This window comes from Ictidomys tridecemlineatus, unplaced genomic scaffold (assembly GCF_052094955.1).
Source record: "Ictidomys tridecemlineatus isolate mIctTri1 unplaced genomic scaffold, mIctTri1.hap1 Scaffold_40, whole genome shotgun sequence".
Lineage (NCBI taxonomy): Eukaryota > Metazoa > Chordata > Mammalia > Rodentia > Sciuridae > Ictidomys > Ictidomys tridecemlineatus.
Window position 1 is genome coordinate 467,452 of NW_027522604.1, and position 18,476 is coordinate 485,927.

The 18,476-nt window shown below is 39.0% G+C and overlaps 1 long non-coding RNA gene across 1 annotated transcript; it reads left to right on the forward strand.

Moving 5' to 3' along the window:
- The first annotated feature begins 452 nt into the window (after nt 1-452).
- LOC144373449 (uncharacterized) lies at nt 453-5,259 on the forward strand. The gene is made up of 3 exons (XR_013433136.1): nt 453-567; nt 668-739; nt 2,806-5,259. It is a non-coding gene; the product is annotated as an uncharacterized LOC144373449 (long non-coding RNA).
- Nucleotides 5,260-18,476: the final 13,217 nt, after the last annotated feature.

Genomic DNA, 18,476 nt, shown 5'->3' on the forward strand with positions numbered 1-18,476 from the left:
TCTGCTATTCAGTGCTTTGGTTACTAATATGATAATTAAGTAAATTTTTATTGCTTAAATACTTCCCAATATTACTACTGGCTTTTTTTGAAGCAGTGCAGTTAACGTATCTGTCACATCTGAGCCCCAGTCCTTTCCTGTGGCATTTAGTAGTTTATATTCAGTTTGTCTGTCTCTCAATTATTTTTTAAACTATGCTTCTGTAACATGTGAAATTTTAAAATCTGTGAAATTTAATGTGCTCAGATTTTACATTCCTGTTCTCAATGTGTTACATGAATGATCTCCTCTTTCTCATACAAAAACACAGATGCTTTGTTTTACCCCCTCTATTTTCTGCATACTGTTAGTCCTTTGGGGAATTAATCCTAATTCTTACAGTGTTACATAGGTATTTCAAGAATCCTTAGAGAAAGTTATCTATCAGTATGTGTTTGTTTAACTCTAGATATTTGTAGAGCAATTGAAATGTTGGAAAAACTACAAAGGAGTGGACAGGTACCACCACAGAAACTTCAGGATTTACAAAGAGTCCTTCAAAGTGAGTTCTGCAATGCTGTAAGAGAGGTGAGTAAATATGATTAAAAGTTAATACATTTAACTTTACAGAGAAATCAAACATGATATATATCAAGATTTAAAATATAACAACTTTTATGTTTTGCAGGTATATGAACATGTCTATGAAACTGTAGATATCAGTAGCAATCCTGAAGTGAGAGCTAATGCAACTGCAAAGGTAAATTTGTTTATTTGCCAAAAGTGAGAATTCTTCATAAATTAGAGGTTGAAAATATACAATTATTAGATTTATAGTAAGCTTATTTTGTAAGCTAACATAATATCTTTCAAATTATACCAAGCTTCCCAAGTACTAAGAAGTAGAACATTTTTATTACTGTATGTAGTTTAGATAAGGCATTGAAAATGCTCTCACATACATTAATTATATACATATGAAATACATAATTGTGTTATATACAACATATTTACATGTAAAATAGCATCAATTTTATAATTGAGGATGAATTTCTCATTGATGAGAAAGTATCAAGATTAGATTATTTGTCTCAAACCACCGCACAAATAGTAAATGGTAGAATAGGGTTATTTGATTTGTCCTTTACCCTAGCTCTGCAAATATGGTATAATGTCAGTAGTAGGCTACCTCTTCAGGGCTGAAGATGGAGTTTGTGTGCTTTTCCATACCAGATTTTCCCTCATAATACATTATTTCATTGTGTATTACTTGGGTAGATATGTTAATTCAAGTAGTAGATGACATACTAGACTTTTAATCATTGCAGATTATTTTGATTGAGTTCCTGGTTTCCAAAAGGACAGACTGGATTCTCTATTGAATACAAATACTTAAACTTGTGGATATGGTTTATCAGAGTAGAAAATAGAAATTTATTTTTTATACCTGAGTTGTATAATCTTCACAGCTTATTTAGTTTTTGAGCCTTAGTTCTGTTAGGTAGGAAATGAGTGCTTTTTTGGGTCTTCAAATAAGTCTTGATTTTCTTCTTACCCCTTGCACCTTTGTTAATGTAACCTGATCCAGCATGAAAAAATGGTACCAGATTCCTTGATTAACTTTAAAAACATAATGAAACAGGAAAATCTTAATTTTGTGTTAGAATTTAAAGAGGATATGGCTCTATTAAATCTTCTGTGGGTTTTTTTTTACTTGTAATTATATAGTTTGCTAAAGCAACAAAAAATATTCATGTTGGCTATACATGTGCCTGCTTTTCTTAATATAGAGACAATTCTTGATGTATTATTTATTTTGTGTATGGTACAAAGAGTATACAAAGAATATAGCAGCCAAAATGACTATATATAAGGACAACTCTGTGTGGGTTGTTATAGGTATGGTGTATTTTACACAAATGCCAGGCTATCTGGCCTTGAAGCTCCGGACTGTTAGTGCATTAGGGTAGAATATTCCTGTTTAAATGTTATGTGCCCAGCAAGCCTGCTTGTCAAGCTCTGCACATGGAACTACACAAAAGTTCTAGACAGTGGATGAGAGTGTGCTAAAAATTCTGTTTTATACATAGTCCTGGAATATGTATTCTTTTCAGTTATTATTTCTTTTTGGGGGGTTTAGGGTACCAGAGATTGAACTCAGGGGCATTCAACCACTGAGCCACATCCCCAGCCCTTTTTTGTATTTTTTTTAGAGCCTTGCTGTTGCTGAGGCTGGCTTTGAACTCGCAATCCTCGTGTCTTAGCCTCCACTTACATTTTTTAAAAACCTCTGCTTAGCCTCTCAGAATGACCAGTGAATTTGTAAATACCCACACATCAAAAATGTGCCTCACAATGCAGAATGCATTCTTTAAAAATCATGTTACATGCATTCATAAATATACCACATGGAATTTTATCTTTATATATAAATAAAAAGAATCAGTCAAATATAAATGAATGGATTAGCCAAAGAGAATTAAGGAGATTGGGGAAAAGAGGGGAAAGGGGGGATTATGAAGTGAAATTGAATTTCATGCAGCATGAGTTTGTCAAGATGAATCCAGCTACTATTTATAACTGTAAAGCTCTGAGTGTGTGTGTGTGTGTGTGTGTGTGTGTGTGTGTGTGTGTGTGTTTAAACATGCCTCAAAAGTAGTGAGATAGGTCAGGGATATACGTCAGTGTTAGAGTACATGTTTATTAACATGTATGAGTCCCTAGGTTTAATTCCCAGCACTGCCAAAAAATAAAACAAAAAGTATTTTTTAAAGAGATGAAGTAAACAAAGGTCACATATTTTAAATATGTAAAATTTTCTTTCAGGCTACTGTTATTGCATTTGCTACCAGTGAAGGACATTCTCATTCTCGAGTTGTTGAGCTACCCAAAAGAGAAGAGAGTCTTGGGTTCAATATTATGGGAAGCAAAAAACAAAACTCTCCAATCTATATATTTAGAATAATTCCAGGTGGAATAGCTGATAGGCATGGGGGTCTTAAATGAGGAGATCAACTTCTTTCTGTTAATGGAGTGGTGAGGATGAATTTTATTTATATTTGCAGTAATGTTCTGTGACCACTTGGGGGTGCCTGTGGATTGTAGAAACAGAAGATGCCATGCAAGGGATTAATTAATAAACTTTGTAGTTTAGGAATGCTTTCAGTGAATGCTAGGCAGTACTGTTTAGGACAGTGGTTGTTTTTTGTTTGTTTCTTTTTTTTAAATGCAGCTCTGGGGATTGAATCGGGAGCTTTGCTCATACTGGTCAAGTGCTTTATCACTGAGCTCTGTCCCCAGCCCAGTGATCTTTTTAAGGCACTCTAAATGTGGTTTGCATCCCTTCAATGTAAATTACCAGTGCTTAGTGGGATTTTTATTACATAATTAAACTCTTCAGTAGTTAAAACATTATACTAAATTAGAAATGTACCATCATATTTACTTTTATAGAATGGCAGTTGCTTGATTAAATTCTGACATAGTGCAGTAATAAGACATGTATATTGAAATGCTAATTACTTGGAACTTAAAAAATGATTTCGAGACTGTAAGCAGAATTGATGTATCACTGGAATTCACACTGATAAAACAAGATTTAGTATTGAAAGGATTCAGTATCTCTATAGCTATACTGCCCTGAATGTGCCAAATCTTGTGTGAATTGATGCAATGAAGACCCTCTTTACTTAATTTTAAATATTTGTAGTTGTCGTTACTCTCAAAACCTAAGTATCAATTGTGTGTGTGCACTTTTTCCAGAGCATTGAAGGAGAACATCACGAAAAAGCTGTAGAACTGCTGAAAGCAGCCCAAGGAAAGGTTAAATTGGTAGTACGGTATAAACCCAAAGTCTTAGAAGAAATGGAGTCATGCTTTGAAAAAATGAGATCTGCAAAACACAGGCAACAGACTTAATAGATATAAAACTTTATATTTAATTTTGCTTTTTAGCTAGAGAAGTTTTACTTATGACCTACAATGGCCAAAATGCCAATAATTGTAAAAAACAAAAAAAATACAAACTTCCCTTGAAATCCTCCTTGCCATTTTATAAATGCCTATTTTAACATCATTTATGGTTCTAGAGATGCATACACTTTTTTTCTGACAAGAAAAAGTAAAAGATGTTGAGGGAAATTCTGTCCTGCTGTTTTTACAGACCTTTTTCAAATGCAGATTTTTGTCATAAAGTTGTTATAGATTTTTAAAAATGCTTTTTAAATATTAAAATGTACTTTTACATTCTTAATCTTTTTTAAAAAGAATGTTTTCTTCATCTGGCTACTTATTTAAAATTTAACAGTTCTCCAACTTTTTTTTTTGCTTACTATATATTTTTTTAACCTCTGAAATTCTTTACAGATTTCCAAAAATTAAATATGGCAGTCTCACCTATAGCACTTCATTACCCTGTCGTTGTTAACATCATTGCTGCATTTTGTACTTTGAACATACACATTATATATAATATATATATATATATATATATATATATATATATATATATATAGAGAGAGAGAGAGAGAGAGAGAGAGAGAGAGAGAGAGAGAGAGTCAATTGTAAGATAATGACACAGCATATTGGAAGTTTTTTACTTTCATTTGAACATGTATAATGGGTATTCATTTATACTGATTTATAAAACTGAGTTTTAAACACTGAAACAATCATCGCCTAAAATATGTATTTCATAATATGTAAGCAGTGAGGAAAGAGGATGTAATTTGACTATTAGCATTAATGATTATATCCCTTTCTAATTGTAGTCAACAATATATCAAAAAGTATAAATGAAAAACAGGTTCAGATCTCATCTTGCAAAATTTTTTAAGACGTTTGATTTTTATTTAAGTACATTTCTCATGGTTTGGTCTTTCCATGCCTAGAGATGAGCCAGTTAGTTTGTGGTGGGAAATAGCAGAAAGAAAGGAGAAAAATTTAACCTCACTAGTCTTGAGTTACACATCTTATTAGGTCATTTTAAAGAATCAATGTTAAATAGGAAAAAGAGGATATGTTTTAAGATCTGTAAAAATTATGAGGTGATTTGATAAGAATCTGTAGATTGTCACAATGAGCAGGAACTCATTTATATTAAAATGGTTAGATTTAGGGATGCAATCTTTGTTTACGATTCAAATGCAATGGGAATTTTGAAAGTTACTTTGTCATTTGTCCACTGGATGTCACTCTTTTACTAAATGGCAGCTATTAGTATATGACTGTGACTGAGTTCTTCATAAAAGCTGAAATTAAAGAGTTAATTTTCAGTCACAATTCACAGGAACATTTGTACTTTTTTAAAAAAATTGTGAAAGACATGCTAAAAGAAGATGGATTTAAAAAAAAAAGAGTTTGGCATAATTATCAATCCTGTATTTTAAAAAGTGGGCATTGTAATATTCCTTCAGGAAGAATAGAAATTTCTATACATTTTTCTGCATGTTTGTGAGCATCGTGAGTCTTAAAAGATTATTCCAGTTTTTAGTGATTTCTCAGAATATAAGTCAAACAGCATTTTTTTTTATCATTTATGTATTTAACACTGGATTGCATGGTTTAATGTGTCTGTAGTCCACTAAAAAACATGTTTGTTATTGATAGGATCATGTTGTTAAATTGTATATTTTCAAAATTAATTGGTGTGTTTTTAAAATGTTGGGACCAAAGTAGTATAGAAGAATTATGGACTTAATTTAATTGTAAAATTATTAGAGATATTTGTTGTAGAGCTTAATATATTAAAGTATTGGTGTATATAAAAATGTTATTGTTATTGTTATGCTTGTCTTCTTGCATTACAGGGTAAATAAACCCTGAAGAAATCCTATTTTAATAGTAGCTTTTAGGATATATTAACATTTCCTTATAAATTATAGCTTCCTGGTTCAATGTCTCAGCTGTATCCGAACTTTCAGCCAAGTTAAATCTTTTTTTGGTGTTGAATCTCAGTAAATTAAGTAAGCTGAGTTTTTTTTTTTTCGAAGTAATTCACAATCTGTTCTTTGTGTGGGTTGGCACCTATTCATAATTCTTAAAATAAAGATAGCATAACGAGCCAAATACAGTAGTTTTTCTTGGTACTGTTGGTGCTGTTGAGCATGAGTAGCAGGAGTTTGTTTTCATTAATGCAATTTTTATAGTATATCTCAGAATTTTAAATCTTATCATAGAACGGTTCAGTCAATAGCAAAGATACACAAAAGTGGTCTAGTATGATGAGGAAATGAAGGAATTTTCATCTTGTAAATGGATGGTTTGTGAATAAAGCTAAGCATAAAGTAAGGATGTAATTAGTGCTTGATTTATAAATTACAAATGTTAACACCCCCTCCATTTTTTTTTAATTTTCTTATTACTTCAAAATGAGTTGACTCAGTGTTTCTGAACCTTAGTTGCATATTAGAAAGCCCTGCTGAGCTCAAAAATTATTAAAAGTTGGGTCCCCTCCCATACAACTAATTCAGGGTCACTTCTTTATTTTTTAAGTAAGAAAGCACTCACCAAAAGAGAGAGAGAGAGAGAGAGAGAGAGAGAGAGAGAAAGAGAGAGAGAGAGAGCACAAAAGAGAGAGTAGGGGGAAGATATAGGAGCATGTTAAAAGGGCACAGAAGTCATCAAAAATAGATCCCAATGGTCAAAAGTAAGAAAATTTGCAAGACAAAATAATTACATTGTTAAATTTAAATTTTAACTCGTAAAAATAAACATAACTGACTCCACAGTGATATAAATAAATGGCTAAATAAATAAATGAGGGAGGAAATAAAAGGGTCTTTCTAGAAAATTTCCAAATAATATATGTGATACCCTCACCAGGAGATGGGGCTTAATTCCCTCCCTTGAGTGTAGCTGGACTGTGACTCACTAGTAAAGAACAGCAGGTAGGAGAAAATGGTAATTTCATACTGTGGAAACCTGACAGACACACCTTAACCAAGTGGTAATTCATGCTGCCGCCACACAAACTCTGACGTGCTGCTGTGAGAGGGCATTTCACCTCTATGATCTTGCTGCCATTAACCCATAACCTCAGTTTAATCATGAGAAAATGGTAGACAGACTAAACTGAGGGGCACACTGCAAACTACTTGACCAGTGCTCCTTAAAATTGTCAGGGTTATGGGAAACAAGGAAAGGCTGAGAAACTAGGAGACCGAGGAGACGTGATAAGTGCAATGTGTATCTTATATTGGATCCTGGAACAGAAAAAGGACATTACTAGAAAAACTCATAAAATCTGAATACAGTTTGTGGTCTAGTTAATAATAAGGGACCAATGTTTGTTTCTTAGTTTTGAGAAATGTACCATAGTTATCTAAGAAAATAGTTAACATTAGGGGAAGTTAAGAAAAAAAAGTAATCCAGAACACTGTACCATTTTTGCAGCTTTCTCTAAATTAGCTAATATTATCCACAAACAAGATACTAATTTAATAAAAGTAACAATCTCTATGTAACACATTATCCTAGTTTTGTTTAAATATACTCACAAGCATGTGCATACATTCATTCACACATAGAGAAACACACACACACTCACAATATGGAAAAAAAATAGGTCAGTGCCACAGTCCGGCTGCAGCAAAATAACCGGGGGGGTAATTGTGTAGATTGATACAGCAAGAGTAGGAGCCGTTTATTGTAGGATCACAGAGGTATATATACATTCCACACAGCTTATCTTAATTAACATAAACTAGATACAGCAGTCAACCAATAAGGAATCTCCACACTTAATGGCTCACTGGCGTTACTTCACAAACCACTCTCCCTGGCAAAATGCCAGGCGCCATCCTGACTTGTTTACAGACTCTAACAGGTCAGAATGCAGCAGCACATTAAACATCGTGTGTGAGAGCACACACATTTCCTACAAAAGCAGGATTGAAGCTCCTGGAGACAGTAGCAAGAGAAATGAACAGCACCCCATCATTGACTGTTTTTTAGGACATTACCAAAGATCACGAAGGCTGGTTGTGGGGACTAAAACAGGGATCTCAGTCTTTAGGGGGTGGAGTTTTGAGTTCACCGTTGAGGAAGGCATCATCCTGGCAGGATGCAGCCAGGTTAGAGCAGTCCCGTGACATGGCAGGTCCCAGGCTGGCCAGCTCTCCATGAGGAGGGAGCTGTTTTAAGCTTTGCAGTTGCATTTGTATCACGCGGCAACCTACAGGTAAGATTTACCAGGTTGATGTTCACACATGGGGAAGTGTCAGCCCAGAGTGACTTCCAGAGTATGACCTCCATGGCCCTGTCAGCACAGAATCCCACAGGGCAGAATATTGGTGATGGGTGCATCCCTAAGCTAGAGGGCCACCAACAGCCAGTGGGAAGGCAGAAATGCTTCCAGATTGACACCCATCTCCTGGTATAAGGGCCATTATCACTATTATGGTTTGAATATGAGGTGTTTCCCAAAGGCTCAAGTGTGAGACAATGCAAGAACGCCCAGAGGTGAAGTGATTTGATTATGAGTTGGTCTAATCAGTTGATTCATGGCCTGGCTGTATGGTAACTGTAGGTAGGTAGGGTGTGGCTGAAGGAAGTAAGTCCTGTCTTTGGGATTTACATTTTGTCCCTGGTGAGCAGAGTGCTTTCCCTCTCTCCCCCCTCCCCCTTCCTTGCTCTCATGAATTGAGCAGCTGTCCTCCACCATGTCCATGAGGTTCTGCCTCACCTCCCGCCCAGAGCAATGGAGATGGCTGGCCATGGACTGAACCTCTGAAACAGTGAGCTCAAAACAGATTTTTCCTCCTCTAGGTGGTTCTTGTCAGGTAAATTGGTCACAGCAATGCAAAGCTAACACACAGACTTCCAGATGCCCCAAGAGAAAACAGAGGTGTGGAAAGGATATCTGGGTTGACATCCCTACATGGGCGGCTTCACCCTAGACTCCTGAGTCCCTGAGGAACTCCTAAGGGTAGGAGGTACAGATCTCTAGACCAGTGGTCCAGCCAGTCTGCCATGAGCAAAGCACTGGGCATGTACAATATAGGTCATTGATTCATTTGCTCTAGGCTCCCTTTGCTCCCTGGGTCCATGGGTAGTAAGGGGTCCACACTGTATAGCGATATGGTGATTCTCACAGAGCCCTATCTTCTCAATGGCCCAAAAGGAATCTCTACTTTGTGCATTTATCTCAGGGTGTTGAAGAAGAAACAATGGTGGCCCAAACCACAAATGTCTACCTGAACTCTGTTCCCAAGTATCAGAGTCACAGCCTGCAAACATGCTCCTCTAAACAAAAGGCAAGTCTGTGGCCTTTCCAGTTCTCCTATCAGCCATTCTAAATGACCACAGGGAACTAAAAATACAGTCAGTGAAAAGGAGTCTCTTTTCAGAATCAGGATGTGAAGTGAAATGTCAGTTATTCACAGCCAGACTTGGAATTCCCAATATAGCCACATAAGGAGACTGACCCAAACACACACCCAGGCTTAGGGCCAAGAAAGAAGGATGCTAGAGGAAAAGCAAGAGGTCAGCTTAGGTGTCCAAATACTGACACGAGGAGCAGGGCAAAGAGCTAAGTGGCAGCCATGGATGGACTGTGGGGTGTGTGCTATGGACATTGTGCTGAGGGGAGGAGACTTCAGGTTAGCTCTGCCTACAGTGACTATGTTTATGTCTTTGTATTTTTCCTGCAGTTCTGCTGAGGTATAATCTATAAATAAAAATTACATATATTCAAGGTGTATGATGGGATGGTTTGATATAGGTGTACATTGTGTAGTGATCACCACAATCGAATTAATAAGCACACCCATCACCACACACAATTATCTCTTTCCATGTGCAGTGAGAACACGTAAGATTTATTCTTGAGCTGGAGTGTAGAGCACTTTCCTAGCAGGCACAAAGCCTTGGGTTGGATCACCAGCACCACACACACACACACAAAAAAAAAACCTACTCTTTCAGCAAAATTTCAAGAATGTAGTACCCACAGTATTTTAACAATAGTCACCACACTATATATTAGATGAACAGAACCTATTAACTTTTTAACTGAAAATTTGTATCCTTTAACCAACATTCCTCACTCCCTCAATGTCCCAGTCCCTAATAACTCCCATTCTATTCTTCCCTTCTATAAATTTAACTTTCTTACATTCTACATATAAGTGAGTATTTTTCTTTCTATGATTGGTTTATTTCTCTTAGTATAATGTCCCTGTCCCTGTCCTTGCTAATGATAAGATTTTCTTTTTGTGGCCGAATAATATTCCATTGTGAAGTCAAATGTCAGTTATTCACTGAAACAAGCTTAGAATTCCAAACATAGCAAGAGGAGACCAACCCCACCTCCAACACACATTCAGGACCAAGAAACAAGCATGCTAGAGGAGAAGCAAGTCTTTGTCCTTTTTTAAATTTCATTTTTCCCCATTTACCCAATAGACATGTAGGTTGATTGAATGTCCTGGCTATAATGAGTAATACTACAATGAACAGAGGGGTTTTTTGGTGAGATTCTGGTTTATTTCTTTTAGATATATATTCAAAAGTTGGATTGCTGGATTGCATGGTAGTACCAATTTTCAATTTTTGAGGAATCTCCATACAATTTCCTCTAATGGCTATTCAAATGTGACCTTGTCTTTTAATTCATTCACCAAATTTTAACTATATCCTTCTGGATGCTCAGAACTCTATAGCTCTTACAGAGTAACCATAACAAATGTTGAATCCCCAGCTGACTTCCCAAACACCTTTCAAAACTTTCCTTCCTTGGTCTATCAATAAATACTTTATTTGTTACTTTGGTAACAAATAAAAGTGGAGCCTCTGAATAACTCAGGAACCAACTCATTGCCTTTTTATGCAAACATATGAACCCCAGGTCCTGGCTGTGGGATATTGTGTATTCTGAGCAGCACAGGATACACAGCATCTATGAGACCTAGTGTCTTTTTCTGTGAAATGAGTTTCACTCCCATCCTTCATCCCAGACAAACCCATCTCAGTGCTCATCCCTGGGCTTTTATTTCCTGATGAGCTCCAAAAATTCTTTATGCTTTAGCACTGTGTGAGATGAAAGAGGCCATGTCATTGGAATTGGCTGAGGAAGCTCAGGGGAACTATACTATGCCTCCTTCCTAGCCTTCAGTGTAGAAGCTCTGCATAGTCATTGAATCAGGTAAGTAGGTAAGAGCAGGGATTGATGCTGCTGGTTTCATTAGCAGACACTCCTGGTCCAGCAACATGTCTTCCTATCTCCAGAGATCTCACATCTCAGTGCATGATGTGTCTGGGGACTTGCAGAGAACTGCTGTTTCCCTGTAAAGCTGTGCCACTAAGAACCTGTGCATCCTTGAGCAGGGAACCCTCTCAGATATGATAAGAGCTGGTGGATGAGGGTACCATCTGTGCCGTGGGCTTTTCACATAAAGATCAAACTCAAAATCTTGATAGCCAGTTATTTTAAAAAAGATCTCTCTTTTGTGCATGCATTTTATTCATTCATTAAACAATTTGAACTTGCACTGCATGCCAGACAAGTTTGGGATTCTGCATACAAAATACAAAAGAAGGTACTGCCATGGAGTTACTAATCGTGCAAACAGCTAATCCTATGAGGTAGGAGGAGCAAAAATGCATACATGCATAGTGCTCTCTGTGGGAATGATTGCTGTTACCCAGAAGGAAGGAGCAAGCAGCAAAGGCCTCATGGAAGAGGTTGTATGAGTCAGGGTCCTCCTGGCAACACACAGAACACGTGCATGACTGAAGAAAGTGTGAAGAAGGGTAGCACAGAGGAGTGGGCAGTGCCAAAGGAGACAACTAGGTCCTGGGAGCAGCAAGATGCTTCCAAGTCTCTAGGCCTACAGAAGATGCAATGGATGGAGTGGGCATGGGATGCCCAGATCTGTAGGTGGCTATGGCTGTGGCTGTGGAAGAGGGCTACTTACCCAGAGAGAGGCATGCAACCACTCCACAGCTGCAGGAGAAAAAGGGAGCACCATAAACTTTCTCCTCTGGATTCTGCTAATACAGGATTCATGGCCAAAGTCAACTGAAAACTAGCAAACATGGAGATGAGGTGATGATCTCCAGGGAAGAGAATGGCTCTGGATGAGAAAATAGATTCACCAGCAAGTGGGGGAATGTTTGAATTGGATGGGCAGAAAGGAGAGAAAAGCATAAGCCAAGAGGAAATCGATGAGGTGGGCAGTGGGAGGGTGCTTGAAGAATGGGGAGTCAGTGGTCCCCTACATCTGGAGCTCAGAGTAGGGTGCAAGGGAGGAGAAGAGTTGGAGATGATCGACGTATGAAGAGACAAGCTTTATTCTGGCCCACAGTTTTGAAGGTTCCAATTTATGGTGGATTGGCCCTGCTGTTCTGGACCTGTGGAGAGGCAGTATGCCATAGAGGGAGAGCATGGTGGAGAACAAAGCTCACCTCATGGCCAAGAAATAAAGAGCGTGGGGAGGGGGCTGCATCCCACTATCCCTTCAAGGGCATACCTCCAGTGACCTGAAGACCTGCACAATGCCTTACCTCTTGAAGGCTCGGTCATCTTCTAGTAGTGCCATTCTGGGCCCAAGCCTTGAATGCATAAACATTTGGGGGACAGTTATTCAAAGCACAGCACCTACCTCATAGTTGGGAGGATAATGCTGGTATTAACCACCTTTCTGGGCTCCATCCGGCTCAACTAGCACAAGTATTATGAAAAATAAAGAACAAAGTCAGGCGTGGTAGCTCACGTCTATGATCCAAGTTATTCGGGAGGCCAGGGCAGGAAGATTCCGAGTCCAAGCTCAGACTCAGCAACCTCGTAAGACCTAGAAATACACAATAAAAAGGGTTTGAGATGTATTGTTCAGTGGGTTCCCTCCTCAGTACCTATAAAAAAAAAGAAAAAGAAAAAGAAAAACCAAATAGAGCTAGATAAAGGAAACATGAAAGTGGACTCATTGTCATAGTTAGCGGGACCCTACTAATGGAGATTGTAGCACAGTTCTGTGCCACCGTGAACTTATACTTTTAGAAAAGGAAATTAATTCACACTTCTCATGAACAGAGGAAAATTGCCATTTATCAGTTTATGAGTCTGTACTCCATCTGTCTGGTTGCCTTCAAGTCCAAATTCTTTATATTAATCAGTACCTCTTCTGCATTCCTAAAGAGTGTTAGGCACAAGGGGAAAGGACTGTAATATAGAATTGCCCAGCAGGTGGCAGCCAAGGCTCATGTTTGGGATCCAGGCTGCTCTTCAATCTGATAGAAATTTTTCCCTCTCAAATTCCAGTCCTAGAGTACTAGAGAAGACCACAGGCTTTTCCTCTAACATTTTATGGGGTACAAGTGTATGGTGACAAATCAGGGACAGAGGGCCTAAAACTACATGCATTATGCCAGATGACTTTGAAATAGGAAAAAATATATATATGACACTCCAGTGTTGATAGTTGCTAGCCAGCAGAAAATGGAGACCTCTGTTTCAAAAGGATGGCCTCTTAGTCTGGAAGCTAAAATTCCACCTGGAGACAGGAAATAGAGATGCCAGCCTTTCTAGAGATCCATCACTGCTTTCAATCTGGAGCATACATTTTTGAACACATGAAGCTAGGCTTCTTCTTTTGATTTTAGGGTTCCATCTTTAAGAACTGAAAACTTTTGTTACTCGGGCTACCTGGCTTAGAAGTTTTAGAAAAGATGAGAGGAAAAAAATGTAAGCAATAAAGAATTCAACATTATGTACTGCATTTCTTTCACCTAATAATCATGATTAAAATTGATTGGGCACTTAGGATGTACAAAGCATTTGATAGGAACAAACTGATTCAACCAACTCAGCAACCCAGTGAAGAGGAGACAGCGTGCTCATTCTACAGATGGGTTAACAAGACACAGAGTGGCTAATGTGCCCCACGCACACTGCAAAGAAGAGAGCTAGGACTTCTACCCAGATGCCAAAGTCTGGCTTCATTTACTTTGCTACAGAGGGTCCAGGGTATGTGCTGTGTGCGGGTCTGTGGCGGAGACCAAAAAAGAGGTCTGTGAGTCACTGTCCCTGGCCTTAAGGGAATCAGAGAGGGGACAGACATAAGTGAAATATAATGTGCCAAACCTAATATGTAGTTCTATAACCGCTGAGGAGATGAACCTATCAACAGGTTATGAGGTTGTCCAGGAAGGCTCTGAAAATTTGAGAAGTGAAGAAGGGTACAGAGAAGAGACTGCCAAGAAATAGAGACATAAAGGTGAGAGAGTTCTTGCCACCTTAGTCGGGGGAAAAGGGAAAAGACCGCTGCTTTTGTTGACAGGAATTAAAAAAAAGAAACCAGAAACCAGAGACCCACCTTGAAAATGTACAGGAAATACCAGTTTATCTGTTGAGGTTCCCAAAGAACCAAGAGCCCGGACTTGGAGGTACAGCTTCTTGTAGTACAGAGAGTGATCAGGACACAGCCAATGCACGATGGTGGCTGCTGGCACCTTGGGGCTTAGGGATGCTGCAGAGGCCTCTTCCCTAGGCTTCCTTTGGGTCAATAGCCACATCCTAAACTCTCAGAGCTGGTGATCTCAGCTCACATTTGATGTCACTATTTCCTCTAAACTATTCTTTAACTTAGAGAAATTAAGAACTTCAATATAGCACATTAAAATAGGCAGAAAGGCCAATTATTGAATGTTGGGAACCAGGGAGCCAAAAGATAAACAGAAGAGCTAATCTCTTTTTCTTGTTCTTTAGGTAGAAAATTCCTAGTGTCCAAATAGTCTTCCTGGACATGATACTAATGGCCCTTGAGCAAATGCTGTGTCCCACATGCTGACCCTTGAATGGGCTCTTGACCAGGTCCTTTACTCCCTTGCTCTCTCCTTCAGGGAAGCAGGCAGTCTGGTTTGTCCTCCCCCTCCCCTCCCCCTCCCCCAGGCTGTCACATCAGCGTGGCTTGCCTTTCGTGGCCTCCATGACTTTATCTTGGTTAAGAAGACAGATTTGGCAGTTCTCAAAATCAAAACATTTCTCTGTCCAGATATTGCTGGTCAGGACACCATTATTTCTGACCCTTTGGACATGTTAAATGTCTTTTTATTATTGTAGAAAAAATTGTGTGTTCTTAAAAAATAGCTATTTTACAGAAAGGCATGAAATGGGGAATGCTCCTTCCTCTGCCCTCCAGAGATAAGCATGATTACCAGTTTCTGGGTGTTTCTTATTCTTGTTATGGTTACCATCATAGCATCAGACACAATATTTGTGTTTCTATTGTTGATCTATCTAACTTTAACATCATGTCACCTACCCAAGGATAAATGTATTGGATTCTACAACCTCATAGATACCCTTTCCTAACTAGCACCTAATTTTTATTAGCTATATTATTTTCTCTAGTAATCTTTGCAACATTAAGTAACATGCTTAAAGTTATTTTAAACTTAAATTATACTTTAAGATATACTTGCAAATTTAAGATTCATATTTAATCTTAACTTTGGACAAGATCAGTTAACTTTTTCCATGAGACATGAGGAATGGGGTGTGTTGACCCTTTCCTTCATCTCTCAGAATCCCAATGTATTGTTATTTTCTCAAATCAAAGAACAAGTATATTCTATGTAATATATTCTCTTTTTAAAAAATTTTTTAGTCATAGATAGACACAATGCATTTTATTGATGTGGTGCTGGGATGGAACCCAGTGCTTCACTTATGTGAGGCAAGCGCTGTTTCACTGAGCCACCATCCCAGCCTACGTGTAATATATTTTCTATATGATTTATAACATTAATAAGATACTGGTTTCTCTTTTTCAATATTGAGGATAGGACATACTAAAAACTAATCTGCAATGAATGCTACTAATCTAAACTAATGCTCGGCTAGTGGGTGCTACAAAGAAAAATCCACCCAAACAGGCCCATACCTCCCTTTCCTTTCCTATCTGTACCTCCACCTCAGTTAGGCAATAACAAACTTCGAGTATATCTTGTATATATTGTAGTATATCTGAAACTACCATAAACACCTGCTATGGTTATAGAAGGAAAACCCATGGGAGACAGTGGATGAAGACCCAGACCCATACAGGGTTCCCAGCCCGGGGAGGATGGACTAGAGAATGAGAGAGAGGTGAGGCTTCAGGGCAGGACCCAGAAATGGAGATCCCGGGTGGCTTGGTCCTATTCTCACTATCAGCTTGGTGCAGAGAGAAAACGAATATTTTTGGGTCTCTGGCTCTTGGTTCAGCATTAGTAGCACTCCGTAGGAAAATCTAGAATAATTAAAAAATCCTCTCTGCTGATGAATAAATGACTCCCTTGTCTAGAAAGGAATTGTGAAATATCCCATCCTCAGGGATTTACAGTGATGGAGATAGGGTGAGCTAAGCCAATGCAATTTCCCCCCTCAGCTTATAAAAGTGCTAAGTAATACAAGTTTAAAACAGCAAATATGCAGTTGAGTGCACAAAAGAGAAAGAAAATTCATAGAAGTCTGAAGTAATGATGGGATTGAAAGCCAATCCTGGGAGAGGGGGCTGTCAAGACTGAAGCCAAAAAGGGACCCTAACAGCAAACACAGACCCAAAACAGGAGACGAGGCTTTCAAGAGCAGACTCTGAGAACCCTGTAGCAAACCTTGATCCTCAAGTAAAAAGAAACGGGAAAATCTCTACGTCATACCTGAAGGGCAGTAAAGAGTGACTATAAAATCTCCACTCTCCAGGCCAGGGAGTTGGCAGGGAACGTTGTCTCTGCTTGGATTTCTGGGTGGGAAGAGGCTCCCATGAGAGACTGTAAAAATGTCAAGGCTGTGTTAAACAGGAGTTCTACGTCCAAAAATACACTACGCACATGATGAAGGAGGCTATCCATACAGAAATGGGTCCTGGGCCACAATACTCACCCTGAGGCCTCTTGGAAGAGCCAAGTTCCATGCTGATCTGCAGGAACCCTGCAGCCAAGTGAGCCAGAATGTTCACTTAAACAGCTCTGGTCAAGATGAGCTCACAGTGGAACACTACTACATAGCTTGAGAGATGAAGGAGTGAAAGTCAACCTGTTAGATAAGTAACATAAGGTACTGGACACTGTGAGTGAGACCTCAAACCCCCTGCCTCCTCTGAGTAAGGCTATCCCTGAACTATCACAGAAAAAAAGTCAGAAGGCCTAAAGAGACCAGACACCTACCACCCCAAATACTCGTTTTCTCTCTGCACCCAGCTGATGGTGAGAAGAGGACCAAGCCATCTTGGAGCTCCATTTCTGAGGTCCTGCCCTGAAGCCTCACCCAGCACCACCCATCATTTGACAGATGAAGAAAACTAAGTCCTGGGGAACAACTTGTGGCTGAGAGAGAGTGATAGCACAGGGGAGGGTCTCGGCTTTCTAAAACCACAGACAGCAGAACTGGAGCAGGAGGGCGGTAGGGCCCAGATCTTCAGTAACCAAGGAAACGCAGCATTCGTGTCAATGGCTGAAACCCACTGCCTCCGCACTGAGGAGCCCACGCGGGGAAAGGGTTCTGAGTCTCCTGGAGCCTTCTTTGTAAGAGGCAGGAACCATGTTCCACTGATCAACTCGTCATCCATTTTCCTGACGTCCCTCCCAATTTTCCTGCTTCTCAAGTGTCTAGAGGTGTATCTTCCATGTTACAAGTTCTGATTCTCTGCCAAAAGAAAATATAAAAGGTACCCTATAACACCTCCGTTGTCAGAGATCCTGTGTTAATCAGCTAGTCATCACCATGAAAAATTACCTGAGATGAAAATTAGGAGAAGGAGGGGTTTCAGATGTTTTAGCTCATGGATCCCTTAGCCCTGTGGCTTTGGACTGGGGCAGAAGTCCACATCACAGTGGAGCATATGGCAGAGGAGGCTGCTCACCTCACGGAGGTAGGGAAGCAGAGAGACAGAAAGGACTTGGCGTCCCAATGTTCCCTTCAAGGAAACTCCCAATGATCTAACATCCTTCTACTAGGTCCTGCTTCTTCAAGTCTCCACCCTCTACCCCAATAACACCAACTGGATGGCAGGCAGGTCTTTAACAGGTGGCCTTTGAGGGACATCCCAGATTCAAACTATAGCACACCCCCAACTGAAGCCCTTTGCATGAATCAGATTGGATTGATTCAAGGATATTCTTCGTGCTCTAATTCATCTTTTTTATCTTGTTTTGTTTTTTATTGGTTCTTTTAGCTATACATGACAGTAGAATTCATTTTGATGTAATTGTGAAAGCATGGAATATCTTCTTCTATTTAGGACCCTGTTCTTCCTGCTCTTATGGATGTGCATGATTGTAGGATTCAATATGATGTATTCATAGAAGTACATAGGAAAATTGATTTGGATTCAAAACAATTCTTTCCCTTTCCTATCCCCCCTCCCTTCCTTTCATTCTCCTTTGTCTAATCTATTCTTCCCCTCTCCCAGCTTATTGCAGGTTAACTTTCACATATCAGTGAAAACATTCAACCTTTGTTTTGGGGGACTGGCTTTTTTCACTTAGCATGATAGTCTCCAGGTCCACCCATTTACTGG